The following is a 16,578-nucleotide window of genomic DNA, read 5'->3' on the forward strand; positions in this document are numbered from 1 at the left end:
ATTTGTGTAATACATATTGCACAAGCACTTATCAAAACCTCTGTCAAGAACTTGCAGAACACTCATTGGTTTGATTTAGTTTCGTGGTATGAGAGCATATGCTGCTATGACCACTTTCACTGTTTTCTGCCTGGTGAAAAACCTCTAGAAACTAATGGGGACATCTGGATATTTACAAGAAGAGCATCTATAACATGGCAGAAGTCCAATCCTCTTTTACAATGAAAGGTCAAGTTGAGTCATCATGAATCTGTTGCATAAGAGCACTCACCTTGTCAGGGAAAAGCACTTATGATACTTCCACGAGCTGTAATTTTATGAAATATTTGTTGAAATCCATTTGCTTGGAAAAGAAGAAGCATCAAATAAATTCTACTGCTGTTAAAATTTATGTATTTCAAGGCTTTTATTCTGACTAGAATAAAAATAATATGTCAAAATATTCCAATAATAATATTATCACTAGATGACTTAAAAATGGCTGTTTTTTATTCCAAGTGCATGCTTTGTTTGCAAGGATCAAACAGATTATGCAGGAGGGGCTTTTATTTTCTTAACTAATTCATAGTGTAACTGATATAAAACTTATGAACTTTATTTGATTCTTAATTCAATACACAATTTCTAACACAACCCAAGTATCAAACAGCTTGTGAAGGCACTTAAAATGAGTTTTAATATGGCACCTGGAGTATCTGAAAAAACAAGCTATTGTTGTTTGCCTAGGTTATTTCTGTTGAGGTTTGTTCACGATCAGCATCATAAACATTGAAACTACTTCCCCTAACTACAGGATGTTCCCTTACAGCCTTCATCTCTCCCTTTTGCAACTTTTGTCCCCCACATCCTTACTCAGAGTTTGTAACAGCATGTACAGAGAGTATTGATTACTGGCTTTTATAGTTCTGAGCAACCACTAGAAGGAACCACACATTGTGAGGAGTGAGAAGAAATTCACTCTAAATATGTAAGCCCAGAACAGCCCGAAAGGTAAATCGGCTTTCTGAGGAAATTGCTCCTAAAGGTTTTAGCCACTCTGCCTGCTCTCACCCCACGCAAATGTGACTAATGCAAGAGCTTATGCAGCCAGGGGGTAAACAGTATCAGGGAACAGATCCAGCTGAAAGTACTTTTCTGGGTAACTTTTTGTCTGATAATCTGTCTCCTGTCTGATAATCTGTTTGCACTGCTACATGGTGCTTGGGCCAATTGGCAATGCCAGGGCAGAAGCAAGTGGCCAGAGTATTTTGGGAGCAGGTGGCAATTAAAGGAACTAGATTAAAACCTGCAAATACTCACTGAATCACTAGGATCTTGGCTATTAGCAAAGTTTTAGCATTCATTATCTTTTGTTTATGCAGGATAGTTACCCCACTGCTTATTTCCAGATACCTGGTGAACTTTAAAAACAACAAATTAATTTGTGCTTTTGGGTTTTTTTACTTATTAACTTACCATTTGATTTTCCCTGAAGTAGCAGTGAGTTGAGATGTGGGCACTGGACAAAGGAAATTTTATTAGAGTGAAATGCAGAAAAAGACTTTGATAACCAAAGGTCACTTCTACATGGAACTTACTAGTGTTAAAGCTGTCCTTGCAATGCACGGTCAGTGTGATTTACCAGCTCCCTGCCTCTGCCTCTAAGGCTCTCCATGCCTCTTTTTTCTCGCTTTTCTCCCTCTTCTCTCTTACTCTTGGGTTAGTGGTTTAGAAACCCTTCTTGTTGGGCCCTTAAAGCCATGAGGTAAGAAGTTTGTTTCTGTAAAATTCATGTTTTTCTTCCAGGGGTGTCCAGAATTGCTACAGTTAGTGAGATGCTGCTATAGAGATGGACAAGACAACTTTTCTTCAGGCAGCAATATCCAAGCTCTGCTGTTCACACTCATATTTCTATGGTTTTCTAAAAGCATCATGTTTAATTGTTTAGTCACTTGTTGCTACTCAGTTCTTTGGTTAGTAGTCTCTGGTGTACATGCTTGCCAAAGACTTTCTTCCCTAAAAATGTTTATACATTCTTGTCTGATGGATACAGGATGATTCTCACAGGTGCAAGTCCCTTTCCTCACAGGTGCAAGTTGATTCCCACGGGAACAGGCTGATGTGCACGCTGATTCTCATGGATACTCATGATCAAGTCCAAGTGAAAGTCACTTGTGTCTGTGAAGCTTTCAGGCCAGCTGTTAGCTGTCACTGTGAGATGGGAGAACATTTACCTAGGACTAAAGAAAAATGGGAAGGGATTCCCTCTTTCTGGGACCAATAAACTGTTAGAGCAGTCCTATTATCAAGGAAGATATTAATTTTGGTGGAATTTTCTATTGGATGAATAAGACTAAAATGCTTCATTTTTGTTCATGTTAATATTCTTATCTGACTGACCTACAAATCTGAGAATGTTTGCTCCAGCTTCTATATCATCACCACAAGTGTTTTTCTGAATGCCTTGCTGTGCTTGAAGCAGGTATGTTATTCTGCTGAGATCAAAAGATTGGGCAAATGTAGAAAGTGTGGTTTGTCAAAGAAAATCAACCCTCCCTATCACCACTAGCTCTCACTATATTTTATTTTCCTTGAAAAATTTCATTATTTGCCATTTTCTAACAGTGAAAAGTTCCAGACACTGAGATTTTTCTACATGTCAAGTATTTTCTTAGTTCTCTTTGTTATTAGGTGTTTATGGTAAATATTCTTTTTATTCTCTCTCTCCTATGGGGAGCAGAAAGTGAAGGGATTTTGCAAAGGATGTCTTTGGATATCTGGATTCACTTAATTCCACCAAAGGCCATTTATCAGAGATGAAAAGGAATAGTAATTTCTGGCTGATTCATCTCAGCTATTGAAATATCCATTTTTGCATGGGGTGAAGTGGTTCATGGCATCTCTGAAGTGCAATGTTTCTGAGAGCTTGTCATGGTTTAACCTCAGCTGGCAGCTCAGCCCCACACAGCCAGTTGCTCACTCATCCCCATCAGATGGGAGGCAGAACTGGAAGTGCAAAGAGAAGACCTCTGGGTTGAAATCAAGACAGTTTAACAGGTAAAGCAAAAGTCATATGCACAAGCAAAATAACCCAAATAATTATTTCACCACTTCCCATGGTCAAGCAGGTATGTTGAGCCATTCCCAGGAAATCAAAGCTCCACCACACATAATGGTGACTTGGGAAGACAAATTCACCACTCTGAAGAACCCCCTACTCCTCCTCCTTTCCCCAGGACCATGTGCTGAGCATGACACTACATGGGATGGAATGTTGCTCTGGTCGATTGGAGTCATCTGTCTGGTTGTGTCCCCCTCAGGTCCTTGTGCACCCCCAGCCTCCTCACTGGTGGCACAGCATGAGAAGCAGGAAACACCTTGTGGTTGTGTGAGAGCTGCTCAGTAATCACAAAAACATCCCAGTCCTATCAGACTGTTCCCAGCACAAATGCAAAACACAGACCCATACCAGCCATGGTGAAGAAAATTAACTCTACCCAAATGCAATCTGGAAATGAATTCTTGTGTCACCAGGTCGAATATAACAGAGATAAAACATTTTTTCTTGAAACTTATATTTTAATTAATGGCTACATGCAACTAGTCAGGATGGGATTAATAAAAAAGCTTTTACAAGGAAAGGAATAAAGGGCATTGATCATTTCTAAGCAAGCCAAATAATTTTTTTTTTGACTGATGCAGATGTTAATGGACCCAGTGTTAATTTTGTTTCCCTTTTTAAAATACTGTTTTTCAGGCTTTTGATCTCACTTGAAATAGATAGATTTTTCTTTGAGTCAATTCACTAGGAAGTTAGTTGCCTAAAGAGGGTTTACACTGTGTTCCTCTGAGCTTAAATATTTTCCTGGACATCTAATCTATTTTGGATTTAGGAGTTGCTGCCCTTACATTTCACACCTCAAAATCAATCATTTTATTTTTAATGTTTGATCCATGTCTGAGAAGAAACCCTTGTTGTTCCAAGTTAAACAGAGGATAGCTGTATCAGAGAAACTCAACTGTATTTCTACAAAAAAATCAATAATAAGAAATATGCCCATAGACAGCCTTATGAATAATTTCTTCTCCAATACCAGCTGCAAGAACTGTGTTCTCCTTCATGATTAACCAGAGAACTTTATGAACAGTTTATTAATATAAAACTCATACAAGCAAATTATTTGATGTATTTCATTTCTAAATGAACATGTGGAAAAGTGGAAAAGTATGCAAATTAGAATAAAAAAATTATTTGTGGAATAAAATAGATGGTGGATTGTGGAAAATGGATTAAAACATGTCACTTTAAATGACCACATTCAAAATTCTCAGCTTTCTGCAGGAGCACGCATTTCCCTCATGCAGAAGTATTGTATTGATTGTAATTCTGACACTGATAACTCTCAGTGAAAGAAAAATAAAAATAGAATCAGCATGCTAAAAATGCTCTCTTGTGTTACAATATTGAATGTAAAATATTATTTATCTCATGAATATTTGATGCCCTCACAGCTAAAAAATACATCAAGACATATTTATTGCCCAACTAGCTAATTAAGAGTTTTCCAGGGCAGAAATTTACAGAAATTTATCCAGAGTCTGTTTATAGTGGCTGTCTTGGTCTTTGGATCCAGTCTCAAATTAAAAATAAATAAATAAATAAGTCAGAATTTATTAATGTTCTCTTATTGTCAGCTTTAATTCAGTGTTTGGCTGGTTTCAGAAATCTGATTTCCAGTCTGCGAGTGTTTACTGTATTAAATGATTGAATAGACACAAGTATTTGACCTGAGTTGGAAATCCAAGGCCTTATGGGAAAAAACTAATGCAAAAAAATGTGCAACATCATTATTTTGATTGTATTGAAAGGAATTTAATTTGTTTCAAAATCTAAACTCTAAAAAGGAGTCCTAAATGGCTGAGCACAAAAGTAATAATTTCTCTAATCCCAAGAGGGGAAATATTTTTTTACTTCAAATATTTAAAAATTATCTAATTTTTTTTGTACTTTATGGCACTTGATAGCTTGTTCAATGAGATTTTATGTGAGGGAATTTTATGATTGGTAAGTTGGCATTTAGACTCAAAATAAGAAGGTTAAAGGATAATGAAATTATAAACTGTTAATCCTTGCAAAGTCATCAAAAGATAAAAATTCTTTTAAGTAACAGCCACATGGGTTTGATTATTATCTGTTGGAGATAGTTCTGAACTGATAATGAAAAGCCCTAAGAATTACTTTTCAGTAACTAATATTTATTTTCCAACCAGGGAAAACAAAGATATATGCAAATGAGCACTGGTTGATTTGAGAAATCTATGGCCATGATTCAGCCTGGGATGACATTATTCTGTTCTGATGAAGACATGGTGCATATTTGGTCACTCATTCTCAAGAAAAATACAAAAAAAGGATCATTTTTTTTTTTAATGTTTGGAAACTGGAGTGGATTTTATCATTGCTGGTAAGGACAGCTTGCAATTAGAAACATAAGCTGCCTTTTTCCCCATGGCAACCTCAGAAAAACACCAAAGCAAGGGAAAATGACACTGATGCAATAATATTTCTGGGAAGGGGTGGATATATGTATTAAAAGGAGAAGTGAATACTGAAGATGTTTCATTATTTAAAGACCTTCTCATTTCTGTTGCTCATTTTATGTTACTCATCACCAGCCACCTCATTTCTGTTCTGTCTATCATTGTTTAAAGCAAGCAAGCAAACAAAGAAGCAAACATGGAAGAGTTTCTGACCGACTCACTTTGGCCACTGTTTGCTGGAAATCATAATGATGCACAAAGGAGGCACAGGCCTGTAAGGGGATGGAGAGCAGTTATAGCCTTGCTAAGATGTTAACTACCAAAAATCAAACAATTTTTATTGCACATGGGTAGATAAGTAGAAATAATTCACAGATGATAATATGGAGAGAATAGGTGCAATTTACTTCTCTATTCCACGTCATTGGCAATTTTTCCCCCTCTACAACGTAACAGCAGATGAATTTCCTACTTTCTGGCTATGAACAACCTGATAATTTAATCTTCAGCAATTCCTGATTTCTTTTATTATAATATTTAATATTATTATCTGCCTTTTTAGTAGAGATCTCCAAATCCTTTTTAGTAATTACTTTCTTTCTATTATCCTTATTTTATTATAGTTTCTTTTACCTAATTTTCAAAAATTTTAATACAAGTTTAATATATATATATTCTTTAGTGTAGCATTCATAATATTTCTTAGAATCTTATGTGCACTTATGTTTTTGTTATAGGAAAAACTATGGCAATGCAGTAAAAGTAAATAATTTGTGATGTGAGAAATGGGGAGCCACTGACACAGGAGAGAGTAGTTTGCAATGAAGAATTCATTCATTGATTTTTTTCTTTTTTGAGATATTTCTGAAAAAAGATAAATTGCAGTTTCTCAAATTAATTATTTGATGCAGTTTGCTGAAAAATCCCCCTGAAGAACTGTAACTTATTCATAATCTCATTGTTGTAATAGTTAGTCGTCAAAATTTGAATTTCAGACTTTTTTGATATCCTATTGCACTGCCTGCTGAGATAAAGAGAAACCTTTTCACTGGCATTTGTGGGCATTGGAGTGTGGGGTGGTGGTGTGTTTTATCCCTTCTTTAAGATAAAGTGAGATTTCAAGGTCAAGTTTCTGCTACATGTGCCTCATATGTCTCTACATATATTTACACAAATTTCTGGCATGTTTGCTTTACCAGGGGAAGTATTGCTATTAATACTGTTAATTCCTCTTAATTCCATGCCTTAGGCTGCTACTGAGGTTGAGGACATAATGAGATATATTCACTTTAAATTAACATCCATAAATATATCTTTTGGGTTTTATCTGTGTGGAGTGTTTTGCTCACCCAGACATACTTGTAAAGATCAGCATTTCACTTGTGCTATGAGGACACCACTGAGAAAATTATTGGAATCTGTTTGCCACCATTGTGTGAAGCCTCTGCTGCTATTGCACTTCATTACCACCTAGGGATGTTGCTGTGTTTAATAGGATAAATTGACAAAAATGTTAATAAACCTCTGCAGAGAAATTCATCCATCAGCTGAATTTGCCTTTCTAAAATGCCCTTTGTGATATTACCTGGGGACATTCAACACAATTAATATAAAACTAAGACACCAATAAAACTTTAAAAGGAATGCTACTGAACATTTTTTTAAAATGAGGTCTTAAACGTGTTGTCTTTTTCAAAGTTCATAAAGAAATTGTCCACAGTGACAGCATCTGAGAAGGCACAGCCTTTTGTATATGTTTATAAGAATCTTTATAAACTGCATTTTGATCAATGAATGGAATGTGGAAAATTAAAATCCCTAAACTTTAAATTAAAATCCCTTTAATTTTAGTGGTCAAAAGATTTAATTAGGAGCAATGTATCTTGGTTGCAATTTAAACAGAGTTGCAGAACCGTTTGAGGAGCAATATGTCTCTTTTCAGCTGAACTGCTCACCAACAAGAATTAGCTTGGAAAGCAAGAACAGAAAATTGCAGCATACAAGTTAAGGCAGGGAAAATAGAAGCCCCCCTGAGCAGAATGAGCTAATATCTGTGTAGCTGCCCTCAGGAGCCCAGATCTCAAGTGCTCCATTCCAGAGGTGGTAACAAGGCACCTTGATTACATGACTGCTCTGAACTTCTAAATAAATCTCAGATCTGCTCCAGCTTCAAGGTTAGAGAGTTACCTGAAGGACAAAGAAAACTTTCACTGATATAAGAGGGAAAATATCTGACCATCATTTCTTTGCTATGTCTTTAGTGAGCTTCTGGGGTAAAGGCCAGCTGCACTTAGCTGCAACATAAATTAAAAATTCTGCCTCATTTTGAGCCCAAAGCGCCTAAGAATAAGGTGGTTTATTATCTAGCATTTTGTAGAAAAGGATTGTAAGGATGGTGCTATAGGTAAATTTTCAGTTTCACCACCACTGCTGTGAAAAACAGCATTTCCTTCTGAAGTCCCAGAGTGGTGCTCAAGAAGTGTTGAACCCAGCTCTTATATGAAGACAGACTGAGATTACTTCCTCCAAACTGCTGCAGTTTGGTTTCATCTGAAAATACAGTCTGACTGTATTGGAAAATTATTGTATAATTATGGCATTTGATGATATGAAATACCCCCAGTGATGATTGAAATGAATGAAGGACTTTTATAAAGGGAAAAATAGGGCTATTCTAAATGGCAGTAAAAGCTGAAAAATGGCTGAAGGATAGAGTTATTTTCACATTTGTAAGCAAATGAGAAAATTAAGATTTAAAACCCCAGCACTATGTTAGACCTGAAACATGACTGCAGAATTGGATCTAATAAGTGATGTGAATCCAAGGGGTGTCATATTCACAGGCACTGCACTGTCAGGGAGTGATGTGGTCCACGTGCTCCCTTGTCAATGCATGTGAGCACATCACAAACACAGAAACATCTTAAACAAGCTGAAATGAAACATGAAAATGTTTCTAATTCCCCAGTCATTCTCTCAAAACTGTTCAAAAGACATAACTAGTGGCAAGGAATGCTTTTACATTACCTGAAGAAGCAAAAGGAAGATGCTCATGATGATTTTATTCTACCCCATGGTTTTCTGTCTAAGCAAATGGCAAGGTTTTGAGGAATTCTTTCAGTAGATGGCTGTAAACAGAGGTTCAGCTTGGTAATTAGTGTCCTAACAACAGAAGCTCCCTCTTCTCAAAGGATTTCTGCCTTGTTTCTGTGACAGGGAAAGGGAGGCCAGGAGCTAATCTAAGCTCTGCCATCTGGCTAAAGGTACTGTCGCCACGTGGAGCAGATTTTTGGGCAGGCAGTCACAGCCCATTTCCTGGCACAGTCACAGCCCATTGTAGTCCCCTCCTCATCTCCCAAGTGCAGTGAACAGTTAGCAGTACAAAACATATTTCAAGTTCTGTATTTTTTAAAAGGATTTTTAAAAGGGGCATTAACAAAATTTATAAAAATATTTGAAAATTAACACAGCCCAACATATTTCTATATTACTCATTTTCTCCCTTTGCTCTTAAATCTCATAGGAGTCAACTTTTAGATGGAAGTCTTAGGTAAGTGTCCCTCAGGCCCAGACTAGTTTCCATTTCTATTTCTAATCTGTCAGAACAACAAATACCTCTGCAGCACTCTGTAATGCTCCTGTGCTTTTTGTAGCATCTCTGTCATTGTCAGTCTCAAGGAAGAACATAAAGTCCTTTTCTTTTTGTCTGTTCCTTTCATTCTTCTTGTCCATTGCATCTCACATACTTTTTTTTTTTTTTTTTTTTTTTTTTTCTGGTAGGGTTTTTTCCCTCTTTTACAGGAACACCTGGGATGTGTTTGCTCTCTGCATTCCACCTTGCACTAGATGGGAAAAAAGCATAACTTCTGGTGGTCAAATTCAAGTTAGTGCAATTTCTACTTCTGACAGTTAGTTTCTTTTTTCCCATACATGTAAATATTGGATCTGATATTTGAAGTGGAAAGCTTCTTGCAACTATGAGACTTCCAGGAGCAGCTTCTTCAGAAATATTATACACATGCAGATTATCCCTGATCTCTCCGTGGATGGAATTTTGTTCTTCTTAACTCTGTTTAAGAGGAAGTGCTGCAGCATATGTTGCAAATTAACCAAATTACAAGAATATGGAATAAATCTGGAATAGGATGGTTTATAATGTCAGCTACTTCAAATGCACTTTAATTTGGACTGCTTAAGTATCAAAACATAAGATCTTCAGGGACCTATAGGATTCAGATTGTGTTTGAGGAACAATTGATATAATGAATATTAAATATTGGTATTTATTTCCAATTACACAAGACAAACGATAACATATGTAAAATCTGAAAAGATAAAATGTTCATACTGTGTTAAAATAGTTTGAAGGAAAACAATGGGGCTTTTTTTATTTTTTTTCAATAATCGCTCTCGTAAAACTGGGTTGGTTTTTGTTTGTTTTTTGTTTGTTTTCAGGGAATAGATCTCTTTTCTCACTGTAGATATTTACTTGCAATGTATCTCAATGTTTCAATGTATTTCAAAACTTGCTGGAAGGCTGAATCCCTAAATATTTGGGCAAGTGAATAGCTTTCCTAGTGTGAGGAGTTTCACCAAACTTTCCATCCCCTATTTTCAGTCAACAATTTTATTAATGCAGATGAAACTGTTCTAATACATAAATACACACTTACAGGCTTGAACATCATGTTTTATTAATGACTAATAGCAAAGAGTACAAATTAAAACCATCTTTATAAAATAATGTCTTCTGGAATCTAAACAGGGGTTACCACAAATTTAAAATGAAATGAAAGCTATTGTTCATTGTTTTAACATAAGGAAAGAATCAAAATATATGCTATCTTAATACTTTTTTTTCTTTGCATGTAGTTTATTTTCTGAGTCTGTTGAACCGCATTCCCAGAGGAATAGATTAGAGTGTAAATTTTTTTTACTTTCCACTATTCTTAGTAATATTTTTTTGACTCCTTATACCTAATTCAGAATAGATTTCTGGCTGCTTTTCCAATGATTTTCTTTCACACACATCTCCTTACCTCAGGAGAGAAGAATGAAGAAAATAAACCAAATCATCCACCCTACCATTGTGGTAAGGGAGAATAAATAGACATAAAGGTATATCCTCCTTCTCTTTTCCATCCAGACCACCTCTACAGATTTCCAATTATACAGTGGCCATCTTAGCTCCTCCCTTGCAGCTCTGTGCACTTATAGTTGCTATATCAAAGATGGATAAAATTGTTCTACAACTCAGTTTACAGTTTCTGCAAAGCCTGCACAAAAAATGTCCTAATGTCTAGAGGAAGGCAAGCATTTATCATGTAAAGTTATTAACATCTTTGTTTGCAAAGGAAGACTTTTTTTATCCTTTGTGAAACAAAGTTTTTGCTGAGGCTGATAAAAATATTTAGAGTAAATTGTGCTCCCTCTGTGCTCAACACCTGATTTCATCTGCTGCCCTGCAAGAGATGGCATCTTCTATGTCGTCTTGCAAGAACTGCAAAGCTCAGCCAAAACAGAGCTCAGTTGCTTTGACAATGAACATCTGGCAAGGTGTTTATTTGTTCTAGTGCTTTTTAAAATAAAATTAAGATATCACAATCATCAGTAGAATTTATTTTCAAGCTGTCAGTGAGCAGAACACCTTTAATAATATACTCCCTGTGTCATGCCATAGTCTTATAAGTTGTTAGATATTTTCTGGATCATTTGAAATATCATCTGGCATCAGTGTCCTTTGACATTTGCCAGGATACTTCAGTGCTAATAGGGAGTAGAGTTTTGCCAAAAGGATCAATAAACGCTCCTTCCAGTTGACTGGGTTTGCATAAACTTACTTTTTCTTTTTTTTTTTTTTTCTTTTCTCTGAGAACAGCATGTGGGAGATTAATTCCTGATACTCTTATTTTCATTTAATCTTCTGGTGGTTTTTAAAAAGTTCACCTATCTTCCTCCTGCTATAAAAAGTGTTTTTGAGCTACCAAATGCCATGCTGGAGTCTCAAAGGGAAATGAAAATTTAACAGAGGCTTATAGTGCTCAGAACCAGAGATTGGGTTCTGCTGGCTCCAACATTAAAGGTAATTCAGTCAGGAATGGTGCACAGTTAAATCAGGAAAAGACTTCACATATCTCAGTGTCTCATGCATTGTGGCTCCACACACATTGTGCTCCTCTTGAATATGTGTGTGTACTTCCTGAACAGTGTGGAAGTAACCTTTTCAATTAATTCAAGAGGAATGTACATTTTCCTGAAAGAATTGAAAGAAATTGTGATACAGAGCATAGAAGTTGAGCTGTTAAACATTATTTTGCAAAACATAATAATTTTTCCATTGCATGAAAAAATTACTAGAGGAATATTTGTACTTTTTTTGATGACAATTCTAAATTTGTTTTAGGTTTTGGATATAAGTACTTCCTTGCCAAAAACTGCTTTTGAACTTGTTTTTCTTCAGGGACAAAGAAAACTAAACCTATTACAAAAACAATGCCTTATGTTTCAGGAAGCTCATTTAATAAAGGTTTCAGAGAGATGAGAGGAAGGCAAATAGTAAAATTACTTTTCTTTGGAGGTGAGTTAATCCTGAGTAATTGAGTCAGAGGAAGAGCCTGTAAACTGTGATGGAATTAGTGTGAGACTGATGTAGTTCACGTCAAGTACCATGAAGAAAATTCGAGGTGTTATGCAAAAGCAACAGATACCACCACCTCTAATGATAGATGATAATAATGATATGAAACTATGATTTGATCTTGGTGCATCATGGGCTTGTCATTTTGCAGATGTTGAAATGCTGTTTCAGTTACTTTGCCATCACAGCAGTATTTGCCCTAAGGGATATCCTTGTCTTGTGTTGGAACATCAGTTTTTAAGATCAGCTCTCAGTTCTATTAATGTAAAGTACAAAAGCCATAAACCCTGGAAATACATTATTATTTTATTTTATTTTATTTTATTTTATTTTATTTTATTTTATTTTATTTTATTTTATTTTATTTTATTTTATTTTATTTTATTTTATTTAGTTTTTATCAGCTGTACTTTAGAGGAGATATTGGTCTTCTTTCTTGGAGGGGTTACTTCTATATTTCTAGCTTTATCCAACCATCCTCAACTGAAATCCTGTTATCTTGGCAGAATGATTTTGTGTGCCTAAAAAAAACCCAAATCTTGGTTTCATGAGAAATACATTTTGAGTAAAGCATTCAGAGCAATGGGTTATTGTTGTTGCTATGGCATTTACACAGTTATTGAATATATCCTTATGTCTATAACGTGGGATCTTTTTTCTCTGTTAGATGCTGTTTGCTTTTCTTTGCATAAATGATGTGAATGAACATTGTCTCACTGTCTTAACCTATAATTGTCTAAAATCCCACCAAGACCTATTATGCATCCTCTAGAAAGAGAGCCAAAAAATGCTATATGTCATCCACAGTCATTCTGTTGATTTAGTTGAAACATTGATATACCATTTTAACCATTGTAGAAGCTATTTCTTAAAAATTAAGACTTGGGATTTTTTTCCTTTTTTCTTTATTTTTTCGTTTCCTTTGGGTCTAAAGTCAAATAAAGCTCACTGAAAAATAAAAATTGTTACTTGTGGTTTTAATTTTGGGTGATATGAAGTTTATTTCCTGGTGTTTTCATGAAGGGATCATGTGAGCACACAGGATGCACTATTGCAAAGGATGCTGTGGCAAAAACCAGTTATTAGCTAGCATTTTATTTATATGCATTAAAAATTGTCTATAGTTTACTGGGGCTTGATTAATCTCAGTTTTCTGGCTTATATAACTATTTTTAGGAATATTTTGTTACCGTTCAAGCCAAGAAAATTAAAGGGATTTTTTTTTTTTTACTTTAATTTATGTTAAGTTGAAAACTCCCTGTTTTTAAATTCTATTAACAAGTCATGATTGTGTAACTAGTGCCACTACAGTAGAGGACCCAGTAGAAGACACATAGAGAAAAAATGGAAAATCAGACAAGAGTGTTTAGGAGAAACTTGTGTGAATTGTAGACCAACTCAGTAACAGTGAAGGAATAAAAGGCTTGGGTCCAGCCAATATATTTCACTATGTAGATACTAATTATACTAATCTCTTATTTCCATGTTTTCTGACATTTTCTTACAAGAAGAAAAGTGACAATACAAATTTACTCTTGATAATCATGTCAGGGGTAAAATTTTTACCAGTAGCTCTTTTTAGGGTTAAATTTCTTATTAAAGTATATATCTGAAATCTTCCTCTTTGTAGAAAAGTTCCCTCTAGTTTACTCTAAAGATGATTTGCAATTTCTTTCAGGTGAAATGAGCAGATTTATACAAATCAAGATACTCAGGGAAAAAAAGACTATTGTTTTCTTAATTTATTCACCCTCCCTCAATCATGCTTTTTCAGGAAATAGTCTCTATTAAGCACAACTGCTACAGAAAATACCTTCCAGCCTGTCAATCTCCCAAGCAGATGGCAGTGGTTTGGTTTATTGGGCAAGAATATCTTATAAATCACTTGTGAACGTGGTGACAACAAAGGATTCTGAAGGCTTCAGTTGGCATACATGGTGTCATCATTACTACATGCTTCCTAATGTGGTCAGGAAAAAGTGTCATTGAAAGAAATCTCAACAAAATTAGTGGGAAGTCTTTCTTAAACTTCATTGGTGTAAAATAAACTACAGTGATCAGAGTAAATGTGGAATTAATTTTAAAATTCTGTTTTAAACAACAAAAACCAAAATTTATTTCTGCCTTTAAAGACGAAAGTTTTAAAAATAGTGTTTATATTATAATAACAAATTTGCTTTCTCAGCACTTAGCAAAAAATAACAGCTGAGTGACAGTAAATAGGTTGTTTTGTGAAATTTAAAGAAATTTCTCAAATAATAATTAGAAAATAAATTTTCTAGAAGATAGTCAGAACAGGAAAATATAGCAAATGTCAACCTGCAGATTTGAGCACTATCTTTTCTTCCTTCATGAAGGTAAGACTGTTTTACACAGGGCTTAGTTACCCTATATAAGGCATAGGTTGGTGAATTCATTAACTTTGCACTTGTCATGCCAAAGGCTATTAACAGTCACACAAGGAGAACCTTCTCCTTTTCAGCTTCACTGTCTATTTCAATAAGTCTTTTTGTCTTTTTAGCTATGTCCTATCAAGGAAAATGGAACAGATAGTGTACCAGGAAAGAAATTATTATTTTTTTTAATTGTTATTCAGAGCAAGCATTACAGTAATTAAAAAACTTGGCATATGTCCAGGTATGTAACAAAGATGTCTGAGTGCTCTCCAAAGGAGAGTCATTGGGTACTACTGTGGAATCAGAACCAAAGCACAGTTTGGGTTGCAAGGGACATAAATGGTCATCTACTTCCAAGCCCTCTGCTGTGGACAAGGACACCTTCCATTAGACCATCATCCAACCTGTCCCTGAACACTTCCAGGGATGGAACATCCACAGCTTCTCTAGGCAACTTGTTCCAGTACCTCACCATCCTCACAGTAAAGAATTTATTCCTGATATTTAGTCTGAACCTACCCTCTTTCAGCTGACAGCCATTCTTCCTTGTCCTGTTACTACACGTCCTTGCAAAAGGTCTCTCTCCAGCTCTCTATTAGTTACAGGAAGGCTGCTATAAGGTCTCTATGGAGTCTTCTATATGAAAAATCCAAGTTCTCTCAGCCTATATTTGTAGGAGAGGTGTTTCTGTCCTCTGATGATCTCTCTGTCTGTCCAGTTTGCTCTATGTCTTCCCTGTGCTGGGACCTCAGAGCTGGATGCAGGTTTCCAGGTGAGGCCTCACCAGAGCAAAGCTGAGGGGCAGAATTCTCTCCTTACCATGCTGCCCACGCTGCTTTGGATGCAGCTCAGGACATGTTTGACTTTCTGGGCTGCAAGTGCACATTTCTGGGTCATGTCCAGCCTGTCATCCATGAACACCACCAAGTACTTCTTGGCAGGGCTGGTCTTGATTCATTCTCCATCCAGCCTCTCTTTGTGCCTGGGATTGCTTTGACCCTGGTGCAGGATGCTGAACTTGAGCTTCATGAGGTTCACACAGGCTCAACATCTCAAGCCTGTCTTGGTCCCTTTGGATTATTTCCCTTTTATCCAGCCTGCCGACTGTGCCAGCTTGCAAAGGGCTCACTCAATCCCGGTGTCCATGTCACTGACAAAGATGTTGAACAACACAGGTCTCAACACTGACCCCTGAGGCATGACTTGTCACTGATCTCAACAAAAATTTTGTTTCAGTGGTCCAATGGACACTAGCTGGAAGTAAGCTGTTAAAAAAAATTTAAAAAAATCACAGTTTAGATGGCTTGAAGATGATTTAAAGGGTGTCAGAGATAATTCAACAGACAGGGATTAACCTTATTTGAAAAATAAAATTGTCAAAAAGGATGAAAATGTGGACAAGCACAGGACCATTTAATTCCAAGAGATGGAATCTAGCATATGAAGGTTTGCATGAGGTAAGATTTTGGACTATATCACCATGATGCACTGCATCATAAAAGATGTCTGATAAGTGTGCAGCTCTTGCTCACTTAGATGAGATGTTCTGAGCTCACACTACCTCCGTCAAAACTATAATTACAGTCTCTGAAATAGTTTGTGCATTGCTCAAATGTCAGAAAGAAGTATGTCACTTATTGTTTCTGGAATCTTAGCTTTATTTCAGAGTTTGGTATTATTGCTCCTAAGTATAGGCAGCTAAGCTAAACCAATGTTCTTTATGTGGGATCTTATCTCAACAGAAAAATACCATACTTGACATTCTAACTTGAGGTAAAATGAGCATTTTTATCTATGATAAAGTCATAACTGCACCAATCTCAATAATACCAAAACTTAAAATCTAAACTTTGCTTGGTGGAAAATAGTCAAACAAGTTTCCTGGGACATAATTCCTACATAATAAAACTAGTTTACAAACGTAAGAGAGACTGAATGTTATAACCCACTGGTTGGGAGTGTGATGCTCATTCATCATGCAGAACAAAGACATGTCAAAAAAGAAAAGAGATAGAGCCAGGGGAA

Source organism: Oenanthe melanoleuca, chromosome 2 (genome assembly GCF_029582105.1).
Source record: "Oenanthe melanoleuca isolate GR-GAL-2019-014 chromosome 2, OMel1.0, whole genome shotgun sequence".
Lineage (NCBI taxonomy): Eukaryota > Metazoa > Chordata > Aves > Passeriformes > Muscicapidae > Oenanthe > Oenanthe melanoleuca.